The 19,550-nt window shown below is 48.5% G+C and overlaps 1 protein-coding gene across 3 annotated transcripts in view; it reads left to right on the top strand.

Annotated features, from left to right (window-relative positions):
- ACOT11 (acyl-CoA thioesterase 11) overlaps nt 1-19,550 on the top strand; it is a 169,048-nt gene that overhangs the window by 84,777 nt on the left and 64,721 nt on the right.

Genomic DNA, 19,550 nt, shown 5'->3' with positions numbered 1-19,550 from the left:
ACCATGAGCCTCTGTGTTAGCCCCTTTTCACACTGGATTGTGTGCTAGACTGGCACATACATCCCTCCCACCAGCCAGGGAGCAACACGAGGCTGCTCTTGGTATACCCAGCACAGGGACGGGTGTGGCCAGAGGCCAGGGAATGCTTAATGAATGAATGGGGACAGGCAGCTTTTCAGCAGCGAGGCCAAGGGTGGGATCTGAGTAGCAGGGCCGCTTGCTTTTGTCACCTGAGTGCAGGGCAGAGTGTCTCCCAGGTGGGAGGGGCTCCTTGTATCTTCTCTTGTGCCCTGTTGTATTTAACCCTCTATGACTTTTTCCTTCATCAGTAACTGGGGGCAAGGCGCTGGGGAAGAGGCATATCATTATCACCGTTTTACAGAGATAACAATAGTAACAAATCTTCACATAGCTCTTTGCATTTATGAACTCATTCAGTTCTCTATGAGGTAGGTACAGTTATCATCCCCGTATCCCAGATAAGGAACCTCACAGAGGGTAAGTGACTTGCCCAGGATCACACTGGTAGGAAGTGGCAGAGCTGGGATTTGAACCCAGCAGTTTGGCCCCAAAGGCTGAGCTCTTAAGGAGCCTGAGGCTCAGCCAGATGAAGGCGCAGATGTGGGATTCCAACCCACACATCCCGACTCTGAGCCCAGCTGGCATTCAGCTTCCTTGCACTACCTTTGTTGAGTCTGGGGGTGGAGGTGGGTGTTGGGAGTGGAAGTTGGGCTCTTGAGGACACAGGTGGCCTCCTGTCAGCTAAGAACACTCTGGCCTTGATTGCCACCTCTGTACCATTGTCTGGATGGCAGATCTCTTTGGATTTCTCTTGAATTCCCTTAGTTCCTCTGGAATACAAGAGGGTTTGGGAACATTTTCTGGCTTGGTACCAAAGCTGTTTCTAATGAAAAGCAAACAAGCAAACAAATAAACAAGCAATCCCTGGCCAGCCATGGTGGCTCACACCTGTCATCCTAGCACTTTCTGAGGCCGAGGCAGGTGAATTGCTTGAGCTCAGGAGTTTGAGACCAGCTAGGCCAACATGGTGAAACCCCATCTCTACCAAAAATACAAAAAAAAAAAAAAAAAAAATTGCTGGGCATAGTGGCGTGCGCCTGTGGACCCAGCTACTCGGGAGCCTGAGGTGGGAGGATCACTTGAGGCTGCCTGGGAGGCGGAGGCTGCAGTGAGCCAAGATCATGCTACTGTACTCTAGCCTAGATGACAGAGTCAGATCCTATCTCAAAACAAAAACAAAAACAAACAAAAAACCCCACCAAGCTGGGTGTGGTGACCCATGCCTGTAATCCCAGCACTTTGGGAGGCCAAGACGGGTGGATCACTTGAGGCCAGGAGTTCGAGACCAGCCTGGCCAACATGGTGAAACCCCATCTCTACCAAAAATACAAAAATTAGCTGGGCATGGTGGCATGCTCCTATAGTTCCAGCTACTCAGGATGCCGAGGCAGGAGAATCGCTTGAACCCAGGAGGCAGAGGTTGCAGTGAGCCGAGATCATACCACTGCACTCCAGCCTGGACTACAGAGTGGTCTCAAAAAAAAAAAAAAAAAAACAGCAACAACAACAACAAAAAACTCACCAAATTGTCTTTAATAGGGACTAAACTGGGAACAGAAGAGGGGGTCTCAGATAATCCACAAGCCCCACTTTGCATGGTTGGGGGCCATTTTCAATGTCCTGTGGCACTGTAGACGGAGTGAGCATTGGAGTTCGAGGGCTCTGGTCCCTACTTGCCCCTGGGTACCCAGCAAGTGAGTGGGCAACTGAATGAAGTGGCCAGCCTGCTGCCACGCTTGGGGCTGGGAGAACTGCTGAGTGCCAGTGTGGTGGTGCTGGAAAGGTCTCCCTGTCCCGCTTCAATCCTTGCCTCTCCCTGTGGAGAGCTCTTCTTTCCCTTTCCAAGATGTCAGTCTACACTGGGCACTAAGTCTCACATTTCTGGGCTAGCAGGGACCCACTGGTGCCCTCGTAGGAGGTGGGCAAGGGTCCTGGGAAGTCTGGGAACCTCTGCCCAGCCTCAGGTCTAGCCTGGCCCAGGTCAGCTCTCAGTGGGGCTCAGAAGCTTTTTTTACTCCAGAAATGGTGATGGGGCTGGTTGTTTTTGTTTTGTTTTGTTTTTGTTTTTGTTTTGAGATGGAGTCTTACTCTGTCACCCAGGCTGGAGTGCGGTGGTGTAATCTTGGCTCACTGCAGCCTCTGCCTCCTGGACGCGTGGTGCCCACCACCACGCCCAGCTAATTTTTGTATTAGCCTCCAACCACACAATGCAATCCTACTGCTTTACCTTGAACCTGAGGACAGCTGGAGGGCTCCCCACAACCTCGTCAGCTTCATAAGGGGTCTAACCCAGAGTGCGGGGAGGTTCAGGGCACAACAATTGGATGTTCACCCCACGGTTCACGGTGTGACCTTTGGCCAGGGTTCCTCTCTCTAGGCCTTAGGGTGCTGGGTGATCCCTGAGGTCCCCACCAGCCTGGACATCCTGGGGCTCTGAATGTTTGTGAAGGGTTTGTCTGCCACCATGAGGTTGATCCTGACAGTGAGAGGCAGGGTGCCATCTCTCTTGAGGATCCTACTCTGTGTTGGAGGTGGGGAGACCTTAGACATAAAATGATGGGCCTATCATATATGAGGAGTCCCAAAACTGCTGAATGAATGAGTGACCACGGGTGCTCAGAAGCAGGCTGAGGTGGTCCCAGAAGGCTTCCTGGAGGAAGAGGTGAGACTTGAACGTGTAGCATCAGCCTGTTCAGGAGACATATGTGAACCCCCAGGCTCAGCCATGGGCAGACACTCTTAGTGGTTTTTTTTTGTTTGTTTTTGAGGCGGAGTCTCACTCTGTCACCCAGGCTGGAGTACTGGAGTACAGTGGTACCATCTCAGCTAACTGCAACCTCCACCTCCCTTGTTCAAGCGATTCTCATTTTTTGGCCTCCTAAGTAGCTGGGACTACAGGTGCGTGCCATTGGCTAATTTTTTCTATTTTTAGTAGAGATGGGGTTTCACCATGTTGGCCAGGCTGGTCTTGAACTCCTGACCTCAGGTGATCCACCCGCCTTGGCCTCCCAAAGTGCTGGGATTACAGGCATGAGCCACCATGCCCGGCCCACTCTTAGTGTTTTTGTTGTTGTTGCTGTTTTTTTGAGATAGAGTTTCGCTCTTGTTGCCCAGACTGGAGTGCAGTGGCGCAATCTTGGCTCACCACAACCTCTGCCTCCCAGGTTCAAGCGATTCTCCTGCCTCAGCCTCCCAAGTAGCTGGGATTACAGGCATGTGCCACCATGCCTGGCTAATTTTGCATTTTTAGTAGAGATGGGATTTCTCCATGTTGGTCAGGCTGGTCTCGAACTCCCGACCTCAGGTGATCCGCCCGCCTAGGCCTCCCAAAGTGCTGGGATTACAGGTGTGAGCCACCATGCCCAGCCAGTGTTCTTAATTTATCTGGAGGACTCTTTTTGCTCTCCAAAATTTTATTTTAATATGCATAGCATAAGGGAATGATTAACTCATTAAAAAAAATTTTTTTAATGGGCCAGGCATGGTGGCTCATACCTATAATCCCAACACTTTGGGAGGCCGAGGTCGGTGGATTACTTGAGGTCAGGAGTTTGAGACCAACCTGACCAACATGGAGAAACCCTGTCTCTATTAAAAATACAAAAATAAGCTGGATGTGCTCAGTTGAACCTGGGAGGTGGAGGTTGCAGTGAGCCGAGATTGCGCCACTGCACTCCGGCCTGGGTGACAGAACAAGACTGTCTCAAAAAAACATTTTTAAAAAAATAAATGGACAGATAACATTCTATGTTTTTATCATGTACAAATGATGTTTTGAAGTATGTATACATTATGTTATGACTAAATCTAATTAACAGATACATTACCTCACATAGTTTTCATTTTTTTGGTGACAGTGCAGAATATCTACTCTGCATTTTTCAAGAATACAATATATTGTCATTAACCGTATCACCTTACTGTATAATAGATCTCTTGAAATTTATTCCTCCTAAGTGTAATTATGCATCCTCTGACCAAGATCTCTCCATCCCCCCAATAACCCCTGCCTCTGATAAGCAGCATTATACTCTATTTCCATGAAATCAATCTTTTAAGATTCACGTCTGAGTGAGGTCATGTGGTATTTGTCTTTCTGTGCTTGGCCCTTATTTCACTTAATATAACATACTCTGGGGGAGGTGGCTCGTGCCCATAATCCCAGTACTTCGGGAGGCTGAGATGGGCAGATCGCTTGAGCTCAGGACTTCGAGGCCAGCCTGGGCAACATAGCAAAACCCGATCTCTACAAAAACCACAAAAATTGCCAGGTGTGGTGGCATGCGCCTCTAGTCCCAGCTAGTTGGGAGGCTGAGGTGGGAGGATGGCTTGAGCCTGGGAGGTGGAGGTTGCTGTGAGCTGAAGTTATTGCATTTCAGCCTGCGCAACAGAGCCAGACCCTGTCACACACAAAAACCAAAATCAAAAGCAAACAACAAAAAAAACTCCACCATAACATACTCCAGGTTCATCCATGTAGTTGCAAATGGCAGGATTTTATTTTATTTTATTTTTATGGCTGAATAGTATTCCATAGTGTGTGTGTGTGTGTGTGTGTGTGTGTGTGTGTGTGTATTTTTTTTCTTTTTTTTTTTGAGATGGAGTCCTGCTCTGTCACCCAGGCTGGAATACAGTGGTGCAATTATGGCTCACTGCAGCCTTGAGCTCCTGGGCTCAAGCAAGCCTCCTACCTCAGCCACCTGAGTAGCTGGGAATTAGAGGTATGCACCACTGTGCCCAGCTAATTTTTTTTTTTTAAGTTTTTGTAGAGATGGGTTCTCTCTATGTTGACCAGGCTGGTCTTGAACTCCTGGCCTCAAACTATCCTCTCCCCTTGGCTTCCCAAAGTGTTGGGATTGCAGGTTTGAGCCACCACACCCAGCTTTATACCACATTTAAAAAATCCATTCATCCATTGGTGGACACTTAGTTGGTTCCGTATCTTGGCTATTGTGAAGAGTGCTGAATAAACATGGGAGTGCAGGTATCTCTTCAATATACTGATTTCAGTTCCTTTGGCTATATACCCAGTAGTGGGACTGCTGGATCATGTGGTAATTCTATTTTTAATTTTTTGAGGAACCTCCATACTGTTTTCCATAATGGCTGTACCAATTTACATTCCCATGAACAGTGTCAAAAGGTTGCCTTTTCCCCAAATCCTTGCCAACACATATTGTCTTCTGGTTTTGTTTGTTTGTTGGTTTGTTTTGAGACGGAGTCTCACTCTGTCGCCCAGGCTGGAGTGTAGTGGCATGGTCTTGGCTCACTGCAACCTCTGCCTCCCGGGTTCAAGTGATTCTCCTGCCTCAGCCTCCCAAATAGCTGGGATTATAGACATTGCGACACCATGCCTGGCTAATTTTTTGTATTTTCAGTAAAGATGGGGTTTCACCATGTTGGCCAGGCTGGTCTCGAACTCGTGACCTCGTGATCCGCCTGCCTTGGCCTCCCAAAGTGCTGGGATTATAGGCGTGAGCCATTACGTCTGGCTCTGGTTTTTTGATAGTAGCCATTCTGACAGGTGTGAGATGCTATTTCATTGTGGCTTTGATTTGCATTTCCATGATGACTAGTGATGTTGAGCATTTTTTTCATATAGCTGGTGGACATTTGTATAGCTTCCTTTGAGAAATGCCTATTCAGGTCTTTTGCCCATTTTAATTTTTTTTTTCTATTGAGTTGTTTTACTTCTTTGTATATTTTGGGTGTTAACCCCTTGTCAGATGTATAGTTTGTAAATATTTTCTCCCATTCTGTAGGTTGTCTCTTAACTCTGTTGATTGGTTCCTTTGCTGTGCAGAAGTGTTTTAGTATAAAGAAATCACATCTGTTTTTGCTTTTGTTGCCTGTGCTTTTGAGACCCTATCCAAAAAATTCTTACCTAGCACAACGTCATGAAGTGTTTCCCGTATGTTTTCTTCTAGTAATTTTGTAGTTTGGGGGTCATACATTTAAGTCTTTAATTCATTTTTATTTTTTATTTTTTTCTTGAGACGGAGTCTCACTCTCTCGCCCAGGTTGGAGTGCAGTGGCATGATCTCGGCTCACTGCAACCTCCGCCCCCCAGGTTCAAGTGATTCTCCTGCTGCCTCAGTCTCCCAAGTAGCTGGGATGACAGGCACATGCCACCATGCTTAGCTAACTTTTGTATTTTTAGTTGAGGTGGGATTTCACCATGTTGGCCAGCCTAGTCCGAACTCCTGAACTCAGGTGATCCACCCGCCTCAGCCTCCCAAAGTGCTGAGATTACAAGTGTGAGCCACTGCACCTGGCCTGAATTGATTTTTTTATACAGTGAGAGATAAGGGATTGATTTCATTTTTCTACATGTGGATATCCAGTTTTCCCAACATCAATTATTGAATAGACTGTCCCTTCCCCAATGTGTGTTCTGGCACCTTTGTTGAAAATCAGTTGGCTGTAAATGTGTAGATTTATTTTGGAGCTCTCTATTCTGTTCCATTGGTCTATATGTCTGTCTGTTTTTATACCAGTACCATACTGTTTTGATTAATGTAGCTTTGTAGTATATTTTGAAATCAGGTAGTATAGTATGATGCCTTTGGCTCTGTTCTTTTTGCTCAAGATTGCTTTGGCTATTTGGGGTCTTTTGTGGTTCCATATGAATTTTAGGCTTGTTTTTTCTGTTTCTGTGAAGAATGTCATTGGCACTTTGATAGAGATTGCATTGAATCTGTAGATCATTTTGAGTAGTATGGACATTGTCACCATAATTCTTCTGATCCATGGACATGGGATCTTTTCATTTATATCTTCTTCAATTTCTTTCATTAACGTTTTATAGTTTTCATTGTAGAGTTTTTTTTTTTTGAGACAGAGTCTCACTGTGTCGCCCAGGCTGGAGTGCAGTGGCATGATCTTGGCTCACTGCAACCTCTGCCTCCTGGGTTCAAGTGCTTCTCCTCCCTCAGCCCCCCCAGTAGCTGGGATTACAGGTGTGTGCCACCATGCCTGGCTAATTTTTGTATTTTTAGTAGAGACAGGGTTTCACCATGTTGGCAAGGCTGGTCTCGAACTCCTGACCTTAGGTGATCCACCCACCTTGGCCTCCCAAAATGCTGGGAATACAGACATGAGCCATCGCATCTGGTCTTCACTGTAGAGATCTTTCATCTCCTTTATTTATTTTTTAAGAGACTGTGTTTCCCTCTGTTGCCCAGGTTGAAGTGCAGTGGTCTGATCATAGCTCACTGCGGCTATGAATTCCTGGGCTCAAATGATACTTCTGCCTCAGCCTCCCAAGTAGCTGAGACTACAGGCATGTGCCACCACACCTGGCAGATTTTTTATTAAAAAAAAATTTAAAAACATTTTTATACTTAGGCCAGGCATGGTGGCTCATGCTTGTAATCCCAGCATTTTAGGAGGCCAAGGCGGGCAGATCACAAGGTCAGGAGTTCGAGACCAGCCTGGTCAACATGGTGAAATCCCATCTCTACTAAAAATACAAAGATTAGTCAGGCATGGTGGCGCGCACCTGTAATCCCAGCTCCTCAGGAGGCTGAGGCAGGAGAATTGCTTGAACCCGGGAGGCGGAGGTTGCAGTGTGCCGAGATCATGCCACTGCACTCCAGCCTGGATGACAGAGCAAGACTCCATCTCAAAAAAAAAAAAAAAAAAATTTAATTATTTATCTACCCATGTGTGTACTGAAAAAAACATTTTAAGAGATAGAGTCTTGCTATGTTGCCCAGGCTGGTTTCAAACTCTTGGGCTCAAGCAATCCTCCCACCTCAGCCTCCTGAGTAGCTGGAATTACAGGCATGAGCCATCACTCCTGGTTTTTACCTCCTTGGTTAAATTTATTCTCAGGTATTTTATTTTATTTTATTTTTCGTAGCTATTGTCAATGGGACTGTTTTCTAGATTTTTTTTTTTTAGATAGTTTGCTATTAGTATATAGAAAGACTACTGACTTTTGTATGTTGATTTTGTATCCTGCAACTTTACTGAATTTATTATTCCTACCAGTTTTTTAGTGGAGGCTTTAGGGTTTTCTATATATAGGATTATGACATCTGCAAACAGGGACAATTTAACTTCCTTCTTTCCAATTTGGATGCCTTTTATTTCTCTCTCTTGCCTAGTTGCTCTGGCTAGGACTTCCAGTATTACGTTGGATATAAGCGGTAAAAGTGGGCATCTTTGTTTTATTCCACATTTGAGATGAAAAGCTTTCAACTTTTCCCTGTTCAGTGGAGGACTCTTCTTCATCCTTCAAAACCCAGCTCGGCTATCATTTCCCCTTTGAATCCTCATCTTGCCTGTCCCTAGAGTTAATGACGTCTCCTCAGGATGTTGTACATGCCTCACTTGTTCCCTCCACGGGTACTTACTGTACTGGGGGATTAACAGGTTGCCGGTGCTGGGTATGCTGTGGCCTATGATACAGCCTGTCTCCTGGAGCTGACAGCTAGTGCAGGAGAGATAGGGAGAAGGTATTCAAATAAACAATGATGAAAATCTGTAATAAGTGCTATGAATAGTAGTAATAAGAGTAAATGCCATACAAGTGCTAGCTGTATGCCATGCCTGCATTAACTCGTTTTTCCTTATAACAACTCTGTGAAGTAGATAATTGTGTCTGTATTAAAGATGAAACTGAGACAGACAGATTAAGTAAGTTGCCCGAGGTCACACAGCTAGTAAGTAGCATTGCTGGGATTAAATTGAGACCGTCTGGAGAACAGAGAACTGTGAGAGAATGAGGGGGTCAGGGGAGAGCTCTCTGAGCAGACGACAGCTGAGCAGAAAGCTAGCAGCTGAGAAGGCAGCCTTGGGAAGATCTGGGGGAAGAGCATTCCAGGCAAGGGGAACAGCATCCATTTGCAGGCTCCAAGGCTGGGGCGAGCTTGGTGCATCTGAGCAGCTGAATAGGGGCCCAGCAGCCTCTGCTGCTCACTCCTCACTCCACTTGGAGTGGATGGAGCAAAGAGAACAGCTGGAAGAGGCTGAGGGGAGGCTTCTAGGACCTGCAGGCTGGGGGTCCAGGCCTTGTAGGCTGAGTTTGGGCTTTCGAGTGCTGTGGGTCATGTCCTGCCTACCTGACTGTGAGAGCCATGAGGGCTCTCTGGTCCCCAGGCTTAGTGCCAAGGTATGCAGTCCCTGCACGCTGGGCTCAGCGACCCAGGGAAACACATCATCATGGTTCCCCTTCTCTGTATGGCCAGCACCTTGAAGGTCTCAGCTGCCTCCCCATTCACCCCCTGACTCCTCACAGCAGGGAGGTCGGTGAAAGACTCAGTCCCTGTGAGAGACGAGGCACAGAGAAGTGAGGTGACGTGCCTGGGCTTGCACACCCGGCAAGAGACCCAGAGCTCCTATCTGCTAGACTGGGTCCCCCTTTCCAGCCCTTGTCTTGGCTAGGGGTCATCTGGAACTTCCGTGCACCCAGAATGTGGCCTCACTGTTACATGTGGACCCACCCCATCCCAGCCTCTGCCCACCCTCGCACACTGACCGTGTAGATTCAGGGCCCCAGGCTGAGCTGACCCCACCCCACACACCTCAGGGTTGAGGGAGGCTGCCCACTGCCCCTCACCTGTGCCTGTGTTGGAGTGGGGCCAAGCTGGCACCCCAGGAGCCTTCGGAGAGCTGCTTATCACTCGGCCGGATGACAAAAAGGGTGCTGCCTTAGAAGCACTAACTCACCTCACCTCTGTGGGCATCAGTTTCCTAATATGAGCCAGTTCTCTTCCTGCAAATCATGCCAAATTGTCAGGAATAGAAATGTTGAAAAAATGGAGAACCCGGCACATAGTTGGCCATGGTGAATATTTTTTCTTTTTTTTTTTTTCCATCTCATGTGAACCTCAGTTTTGTCAGTGGTTCAATGGTAGGGTCAGTTGGTCAGATGAGATGGTGAAAGCAAACTTTTCTGTTGAGGACCTACTAAGTGTCGGGCATATTTAAACTTCCCAACAGCTTTGCAAGGCTTCTGGTATTTATCTGGCTTTACAGGTTAGAAAACCAAGGCTCTGGTATTAAGCCACTGTGATCTAATTAGAGAATTCAAAGCCTCGTTTGACCCCAAGCTCCAGCTGGGCAGGGGCCCTGGGTGCTGAAGCTCCTCTCCTTGTCCTGGGCTGACCTGGCTAAGCCAAGAAACTGACACACCTCTGCCTTATGCCTGCTCTGTCCCGTGGCTCCAGGGACAGATGGTGCTGCTGGCTGGGTCCTCTGCCAGCTCCCTGGCTGCAGGCCTGTGTGCTCCTGCCATTCCCAGGGGCAGCCTTGCAGGTTAGAGGTGACATTGGGGCAGTGACAGACTGGGGCAGACCAGAGTCTGACACTTTGGGGACACAGGGATGAGCCAGACTAGACCTGTCCTCAGATGCCCTCAGGTTGATGGAGAGACAGAGGGAGGTACAAACCTACTATGGCAGCACAGCATGGCCAGGATGTGACAGAGGGAAGCACCAAGATAGCCCCTCACCAGCCCAGTGGTCAGGGTGGGCTCCCTGGAGGAGGTGATGGGTTAGGTTGGCCCTAAAAGCTTTTCTGGGTTAGGAAGAATGATCCAGGCAGAGGCACCTGTATGTGAGAGATGTGAAGGAGCCAGGTCCACAGAGAAATGAGGAGGGAGTTAAGGGCACCCCCCTTGACTCCGTTGTCCATGTAATATGTATATCCTGCCTAGGGCTTCTTCAGTAGTAATAAGTTGTCCTCAGCAAATGATACATTAACTAATTAATATCAGTGGACATGAATTATTAAGCATCTGTTTTTGTTTTCTCGAGACAAGGTCTCACTCTGTTGTGCAGGCTGGAGTGCAGTGGTGCGATCATAGCTCACTGCAGCCTTAATTCCTGGGCTCAGGTGATCTTCCTGCTGTAGCTTCCCCTCTCAGCCTCCCAAGTAACTGGTACACCTGACCTAGCAACCAAAAGAACAATGTGTCAACTATGCTTGGCTATTTTTTTTTTTTTTTTTTTGAGACAGAGTTTCGCTCTGTTGCCCAGGCTGGAGTGCAATGGCGGGATCTTGGCTCACTGCAACCTCCGCCTCCTGGGTTCAAGCAATTCCCCTTCCTCAGCCTCCTGAGTAGCTGGGATTACAGGCGCCTGCCACCATGCCCGGCTAATTGTTTGTATTTTTAGTAGAGATGGGGTTTCACCATGTTTGCCAGGCTGGTCTTGAACTCCTGACCTTAGGCAATCTGCCCACCTCGGCCTCCCAAAGTGCTGGGATTACAGGTGTGAGCCATCGTGCCCAGCTGCTCGGCTAATTTTTTAAAAATGTATTCTAGAGATGGGGTTTCGCCATGTTGCCCAGGCTGGTCTTGAACTCCTGGCCTCAAGTGATCCTTCTGCCTGGCCTCTTAAAGTGCTGGGATTGTAGGTGTCAGCCACTGCACCCAGTTTAAGCAACTTTTGGAGAGGCAGCCCAGTGAGTAGAAATGGCTTTGGTATTGAGAAAAGCAAAATCTCAGCTCCATCGCTCACTGGCAGAGTGCCATTAAACAAGTCTTTTATAACCCAAGCCTCAGTTCCCTTTTCTGTGCAGGAGGAATAATTGTCCCTCACAGGGTTTTGGTGAGGATGAATGGTGTTATGGATACAAAGCAATTTTATATAATGTATAGAAAGGCCTGAAACTTAGTAGGTGCTTAGTAAGGATGCACCAGGATTCCAGAGACACATGAGATGTGGCCCCTGTCTTCAAGGAGTTTCTTATTACCACATGTGTGTATTCTTTTACAGCCTAGAAAGCTCTATGGGCCAGGCTCAGTGGCTCATTCCTGTAGTCCCAGCACTTTGGGAGGCAGAGGCAGGAGGATCCCTTGAGCCCAGGAGTTCCAGATCATTCTGGGCAACACAGACCTCGTCTTACTAAAAATAAAATTAAAAAAATTAGGCTTGTTAGCGTGGCTCATGCCTGTAATCCCAGCACTTTGGGAGGCTGGGTGGGGTGGGGGTGGATCATTTAAGGTCATTAGTTCGAGACCAGCTTGGCCAACATGGTAAAACCCCATCTCCACTAAAAATATAAAAATTAGCTGGGTGTGGAGGCTTGTGCCTGTAATCCCAGCTACTCGGGAGGCTGAGGCAGCAGAATCGCTTGAACCCAGAAGGCAGAGGTTGCAGAGAGCCGAGATTGTGCCACTGCACTCCAGCCTGGGCAACAGAACGAAACTCCATCTCAAAAAAAAAAAAAAAAATTAGCCAGGTGTGGTGGTGTGTGCCTGTAGTCTCAGCTACTCAAGGAGCTGAGATGGGAGGATTGCTTGAGCCTGGGACGTAGAGGCTGCAGTGAGCCATGATGGCGCCACTGCACTCCAACCTGGGTGACAGAGCAAGACCTTGTCTCCAGAAGAAAAAGAAAAAATAAAATAAGAAAAAGAGAAAGAAAGCTGTGTGCAGCTTTACATCGTCTGTTATTCAGAAGCCTGGTAGGTCAGCGCTTAGCTAACAGCACCAGGGCTGTGGCCCAGAGAGGACCAGGTTCAGGCTGCTTGCTGGAGGTGGGGAATCTCAGGTCTCTCCACTCCTTGGCATTGTCTTATTTACGACCTCTAGAATAGGCTGTGATCTGCCCTGGGGTGTGGCCCTGCCCAGGTGTGGCCCTGTCCCAGACCTGGACTCGGTGAGAGGTCGGAAGAGGAGTGGCCTTGGGACTTCCTTTCAGCAGCCTCTGGTTTCCAGCACCACACCTGGGCTGAGCTGAAGCAGGTGAGTCTGAGTTTTCTTTTGTTCCCTTAGGGAGGGTGTGGAGAGACCCAATTCCTCTTTTTCTTCTCCAGGGATACAGCCCCGTGAGTGGTGGGAGGGATGAGTGGGAGGTCTGAAGCCAGAAGACTCTGGCTGGTTCTTGACCGGCTCTTTTCCCCAGCCTCAGCTTCCTCATTCATAACATAGGGATGTGGGGGGTGATAATGGTCCCTGCAACTGGAGCCTGCTTCGTGCTGGGTAGCTTAATGCCATGGCAGGTATTTACAGAGAAGGGGTGTTAAGAGATCAGATGTACATGTGCCTATAGGCTTTGAGAGCAGGGCGAACATGGGAGAGGAAGGGGCCCAAGCATTAAGTGACTTTGGGGCCAAGGGAGGGGCCCTCTCTGAAGCGAGTTCGAGGGGAAAAGTGTAGCCTTGCATCTCAGCACCGTCTTCCCCCACACCACCCCAGGCCCTCCTTGGCCTTTGAGTTTACTTGGTCCCCACCCTCCCCTTGCTTTTGAAGACTCTGGAGCTTCCAGGCAGCAAGGCAAGGAGAAGGTGTGTCTGTGCAGACTGGTTCTCAGCTGGGCAAACAGGAAGGCAGGCTTCTGGATGGGGAGTCAAGGCAGTGATACTCTTTACCTGGCAGATCTCACTGCCTGGGTGGGATCCACATGTCAGAAACCACTTCTGCAGTGAGCTCTTTTCCTATAGGCTCATATCACGCAGAAGGTAGGAGTGCTGGGAGGCAACTGATAACAAGGTGTCCAAAGTCCCAGGCTGTGTATCAGAAGTTCCAGTTGTTGGGTGACCTGATCTCCCTCCAGCTGATGTCCCCTCTGCTGCACTCCTGCCAGGCTCTGGAGTCAGAAGGACCCAGGTTCAGTCTCCCCTTTGCCTTTTACTGGCCAGGAGTGCATGGGTGGCCCATTCCTTGTTCCCTGTCCATTTCCTTTCTCTTATCTGTAAAATAAAGAATAAAGAGGATTCCTGCTTCAGAGTGAGAATTAAAGGGCCCCCAAGAACGAGACCTGGCATACAGTAGGTACATGATAGACAGCAGTCATAGATTTCTGAAAAGGGATCTTTGAGCTTCTGCAAAGGCAATTCTTAGCCCCTGTCCTGTAGAAAGCTCTCTTGTCTCAGTAGGATCCCTCCTACTGGATCTGTCCCAGGACCAGATGAACCAACCAGCTTTAGTATCTCCCAGCCTCTAGGCAAACAAAGCCCCTTCCAACTGCTACCTTGTTTCTTTGCTCCCTTTTCCCACACACATTTTGGAAAGAGTTTTCTCTGTTCCCACCGTATTACCTCTCATTCTTTCTCTAATTCACTCTAACTGGATTCCTCTCTTCCCCCCCACCCCTTCCTTCCTTCCTTCCTGTCAAAAATCAGTGATAGCTTGTTTCCCCATCTGCTTTGACTCAGAGCTCACGCACCAGCAGGGCCCCCTTCCCTCTGGAGAGCCAGACTCTCCTGGGATCCACCCACCTCACTGACTGCTTCCTCGCAGTCTCCTTTGCAGGTTCCTCCTCCCCATGTGACTTCTAAATAGCTGAGTGTGAGGGCAGGCATGGTGGCTCACACCTGTAATCCCAGCATTTTGGGAGGCCAAGGCGGGTGGATCACTTGAAGTCAGGAGTTCGAGACCAGCCTGACCAACATGGTGATACCCCATCTCTACTAAAAATACAAACATTAGCTGGGCATGGTGGCGCATTCATGTAATCCCAGCTTCTTGGATGGCTGAGGCACGAGAATCGCTAGAACCCGGGAGGTGGAGATTGCAGTGAGCTGAGATTGCGCCACTGCACTCCAGCCTGGGTGACAGAGCAAGACTGTCTCAAAAAAAAAAAAAAAAAAGCCGAGTGTGAATGTTTCTGTCAACCCATCTTCTTGGATGATGTCTGTTCTAGTTACGGTGGCTGTGTAACAAACTACCCCGAACCTTAGTAGCTTAAAGCAACAACTGGTTTATTTCATCTTGTGATTCTGTGGGTCAGGAATTCTGGCAGGGCTGGGCTGGGTGGTTCTTCTGCTCTATGCAGCATTAATGGAGGCTGCTTAGTGGAACTTAGTGGTGGATGGGCTGAACTGGGGGCTCTATGATGCCTTCACTGGCACCTCAGTGGGGAGGGCTGGAAGGTTGGGTTTAGCTGGGACTGTCATTTGGAGCACCCACGTGTGGCCTCTTCAATATGACAGTCTTGGGATAGTTAGATTTTCTACCTGGCAGCTGGCTCCACCAGAGCAAGAGTTCTAAGAGGCCTGGGGGGAAGCTGCAAGGTGTGTCATGATCTAGTCTCAGAGTCACTGTTGAAATGTCACTAAAAATGACTCAGATTCAAGAGGAGGAGGTTAGACTCTACCTTTGAATGGGAGGAGTAGCAAAAATTGGCAGCCGCCTTTCATTTACCACAAGGTCTCAAAATCCTGTGGATCTTAAATACCCATATATGTTAGTGTCTCCAGGTGTAGCCTCTTCTCCAGTGAGTTCCAGGCCTGAGTTCCTTGATTCCTCTCTTTAAATGTTTAATAGGATCTCACAAATTCTTGTCCCCTACTTATTTCTACACTGATCTCCCCCAACTCAGTAACCAGTACCACCATCTTCCAGTCACTCATTCTAAGCTTGGATCCTCCTTTCTTATTTATTTATTTTGACTTTTTTCCTTTTTTTTTTTTTGAGATGCAGTCTCACTCTGTCTCCCAGGCTGGAGTGCAATGGCGCGATCTAGGCTCACTGCAACCTCTGCCTCCCAGGTTCAAGCGATTCTCCTGCCTCAGCCTCTGGAGTAGCTGGGATTACAGGCATCTACCACCACACCCAGCTAATTTTTGTATTTTTAGTAGAGATGGGGTTTCACCATGTTGGCCAGGCTGGTCTTGGACTCCGGACCTCAGGTGATCCACCCGCCTCAGCCTCCCAAAGTGCTAGGATTACAGGCGTGAGCCACTGTGCCTGGCCTTTTTTTCCTAATTTTTATCCTGCCTACCACCTCCCATCATCTCCACCACCAAGTCCCCTAGCCGCTCGCAAACCCTCCCTCTACACTGCCCGCAGCTGTAGCTGCCGTTTCCCTCGACCACCCGCTCCAACTGGCACCACCCTGTCCCTTCTCACGCACGTGGAGTCCTTCAGCAAGTCCTGTTGCCTCTACCTCCCAAATACATCCTGGCTCCACCTCTCTGCCCAGCCAGCCCTCTGCCCTGACTGCAGTGGCCCGCTGAGCAGTCTGCCTGCTGCTTCTCTCCATCCTAAAGTTCACCTCCACACAGCAGCAGAGTGATCTTACAGTGCAGGCCAGACCACCACCCTCCCCTACAGCCTCCAGTTCTTCCCCTCACACTTGGAGTAAAATCCAAACTCCACTGGGACCTACAAGACCTTAGGGGATGGGGCACTGTCTGCTCTCTGCATTTCTTAGGTGCTTCTCTCCCAACACCTCCCTGTTCTTCCTCTGACAGCCGGTCCCTGCGCTTCCTTGGGGTTTTTGCACTCTCTGTTCTCTTGCCCGCAACCCTGCACAGAGTCTTGTGCAATTGCTCTTTCTCATCATTCCTTCAGATCCTAGCCAGGAAGCCTCCTTGATTACACAGCCTAAAGAAGCTCCTCCCTGTCCACCACCTTCTCTCTGTCACATCCCGTTTTTTCTTTCTCATAGCACTTTTCTTGTTCCTCTTTTGTTTATTGTCTGTTCATGTGAGAAGACACTATGTCTGTTTAAGGTGTTCCCAGCACCTTTTTTTTTTTTTTTTTTTTTTTTTTGAGACGGAGTTTTGCTCTTGTTGCCCAGGCTGGAGTGCAATGGTGCGACCTCGGCTCACTGCAACCTCCGCCTCCTGGGTTCAAGCAATTCTCCTGCCTCAGCCTTCCAAGTAGCTGGGATTACAGGAATGCACCATCACGCCTGGCTAATTTTGTATCTTTAGTAGAGACGGGGTTTCTCCATTTTGGTCAGACTGGTCTCCAACTCCCAACCTCAGGTGATCCACCCACTTCGGCCTCTGAAAGTGCTGGGATTACAGGCGTGAGCCACCGCGCCCCCGGCCCCCAGCACCTTTATCTTTTGGCCGAGGCTGGGGGGCCCAGTGCGGACTGAACCTCCTGGGAGTTTTTAGATTTATTTTTTACTTTTACTTTATTTTTTAAAAGACAGGGTCTCACTCTATTGCCTAGCCTGGAGTGCAGTGATGTGATCATAGCTCACCATAACCTTGAACTCCTGGCTCAAGTGATCCTCCCACCTCAGCCTTCCGAGTGGCTGGGGTGTGGCTAAAAACTTTTTCTTTTACCAGACTGGGCAACATGGCAAGACCCCATCTGGGCAAAAAATAAAAAATTGAAATTAGCTGGGCATGGTGGCACCCGTCTGTAGTCCCAGCAACGTGGGATGCTGAGGTGGGAGGATTACTTGAGCCTGGGAGGTCAAGGCTGCAGTGAGCCAAGATTAAGCCACTGCATTCCAGCCTGGGCAATAGACAGAGCAAGACTGTGTCTCGAAAAAAAAAAAAAAATTTTTTTTTTTTTTTAGAGACGGGATCTTACTCTCTTGCCCAAGTTGGTCTCAAATGCCTGGCTTCAAGCAATCCTCCTGCCTCAGCCTCTCAAAGTGTTGGGATTACAGGCGTGAGCCACTGTGTCTGGCAGTGGGAGTTTTTAAAAAGATCTATGTTGATTCCCAGCTAGAATCGGCCCCTTCCTAACCTTGTCCACCCCTTTGAGGTCTTGGTTTTACACTTTACTAGGCCTCTTTCTGTCCTCTAATCCAGCCAGCCTTCGGATTTGCAGCCAGAGGCCTGACACCCAGGCAACACGCAGCCTGGCCCCCTCACTGTCCCTCTGACGGCCTGATTGTCATCCTGAGCCACTCCTTGTTCCCTCTGTTTTCCCCTTCACAGGACTGGGCCTCATGCTGCCTGCCAAATGCCAGTCTTGGGCTGTCTCCTCCCTGCCACTGAGTCATTCCTTCCCGAAATGCACCCCCTTCACCCCCCAACCCCTCACCACAGGGTGAAGCCTTCAACAGCCACAGGGTGCCCATTTGGTTACAGCAGGAATTGTCATTGTTGAGTGTGTGGACAGATGAAATAATGAGGCTGTTTTCCCTTAAATAACTATTAAGCTGGAGCCGCCCCAGCATGCATACAACTTAAAAAAGTGATAGCAACAGAAAAGCTTAAATGCAGGTTGATAGAATGAGTCTTTTTCATTTTCATCTGCTTGGTTTTAAGTTTATATGTTACAACCTTTCAAGTGGTCATCTAGGACCAGGTGTGTCTTCAGGTAAGCCATTTGATCACATGTTGAATGGAGCAGGTACATGTGGTACTTAATTGGAGACAGCTCCCAGGTTCCGTTGAACACATTTTTACTGAGCACTTACAATGTTCTGGGTCTATGCAAATGCAAATTATGTCCATTCCTAACCCAGTGGTCTGCTCCTGTGTGCCCAGCATGCCTTGTTCTCAGTGAACCCGAGCTGCTTTCTAGTGATCGTTGCCTTCTATTCCAATAATCCATTTCCCTCATGCGGTGTCTTGAACCTCTCGAGGGCCTACAAAATGCAAAGGCTTCCCAGCAGTCGTGGAGTCTGGTTAGACCATATGTGGGCGTCTGTGGGAGGCTTCATAGAGTGCCACAGACTCTGTCCTATTCAACATCTTGATTCTTGGTTGAAATGAACCATGAACCAATGAATTCTGTCTTGGTAGAGAGAGGATGTGTTCAATTGGCAGTGCCAGGAGGGAAAGCAGATGCCATTGTCATAGCCCAGGGCCGGAAGGCTCCATCTGACCCCCACTGCTCTGCAAAGGCCATCTGGCCAGTCACAGCACTTACCCTTGGGACCTGTTTAGGCCCTTCCTCACTAGAATGGTTTTCTGGGTCTTTCTACAACAGCTTGCCCTTTTTATTTTTTGAGACAGAGTCTCGCTGTCACCCAGGCTGGACTGCAGTGGAGTGATCTCAGCTCACTATAACCTCCACCTCCTGGGTTCAAGCGATTCTCCTGCCTCAGCCTCCCAAAGTGCTGGCTGGGATTACAGGCATGAGCCACCGTGCCTGGCCCTTTTTTTTTTTTTTTTTTTTTGAGACAGAGTCTCACCCTGTTGCCCAGGTTGGAGTACAGTGGCAAGATCTTGGCTCACTGCAACCTCCACCTCCCAGGTTCAAGCGACTCTCCTGCCTCAGCCTACCAAGTAGCTGGGATTACAGGCACCCACCACCACACCCAGCTAATTTTTTTGTATTTTTAGCAGTGACAGGGTTGCACCATGTTGGCCAGGCTGGTCTCAAACTCCTGGCCTCAAGTGATCTGCCTGCCTCGGCCTCCCAAAGTGCTGGGATTACAGGCAGGCCTGCCTTGGCTTTTTAACAACATGAAGGCACTTCCTATGAGTCAGTTCCTTTTCTAAGCACTTTACATGTATAATCTCATTGAATCCCAATTATGATATTCTCTCTTTCTCTCTCTTTTTTTTTTTTTTTTTTTTTTAAAGAGACAGGATCTCACTCTGTCACCCAGGCTGGGTAACTATGATATTCTTATTCCCATTTTACAGATGTGGATGTTGAGGTTCAGAGTGGCTCAAGTAAAATGGCTTCGGGTTATCTAGCCAGACAGTCTGAAGCCCTTGGGCCTTGCTGTCCTCTTTGCCAGCCCTCATGCCTTCCTGTTTTTTTCTTTCTTCTCTCTTTCTCTTCACCCTTCTGATTATTTCAATAAACCTTGTTGTGTGATCAAATTCCTCTGAGACAGTGTAGGAAAATATGGGGATGGGAGTGGAA

Source organism: Pongo abelii, chromosome 1 (genome assembly GCF_028885655.2).
Source record: "Pongo abelii isolate AG06213 chromosome 1, NHGRI_mPonAbe1-v2.0_pri, whole genome shotgun sequence".
Classification (NCBI taxonomy): Eukaryota; Metazoa; Chordata; class Mammalia; order Primates; family Hominidae; genus Pongo; species Pongo abelii.
The sequence above is the reverse complement of the archived record's forward strand: the minus strand, read 5'-3'. Positions and strand labels throughout refer to the sequence as shown.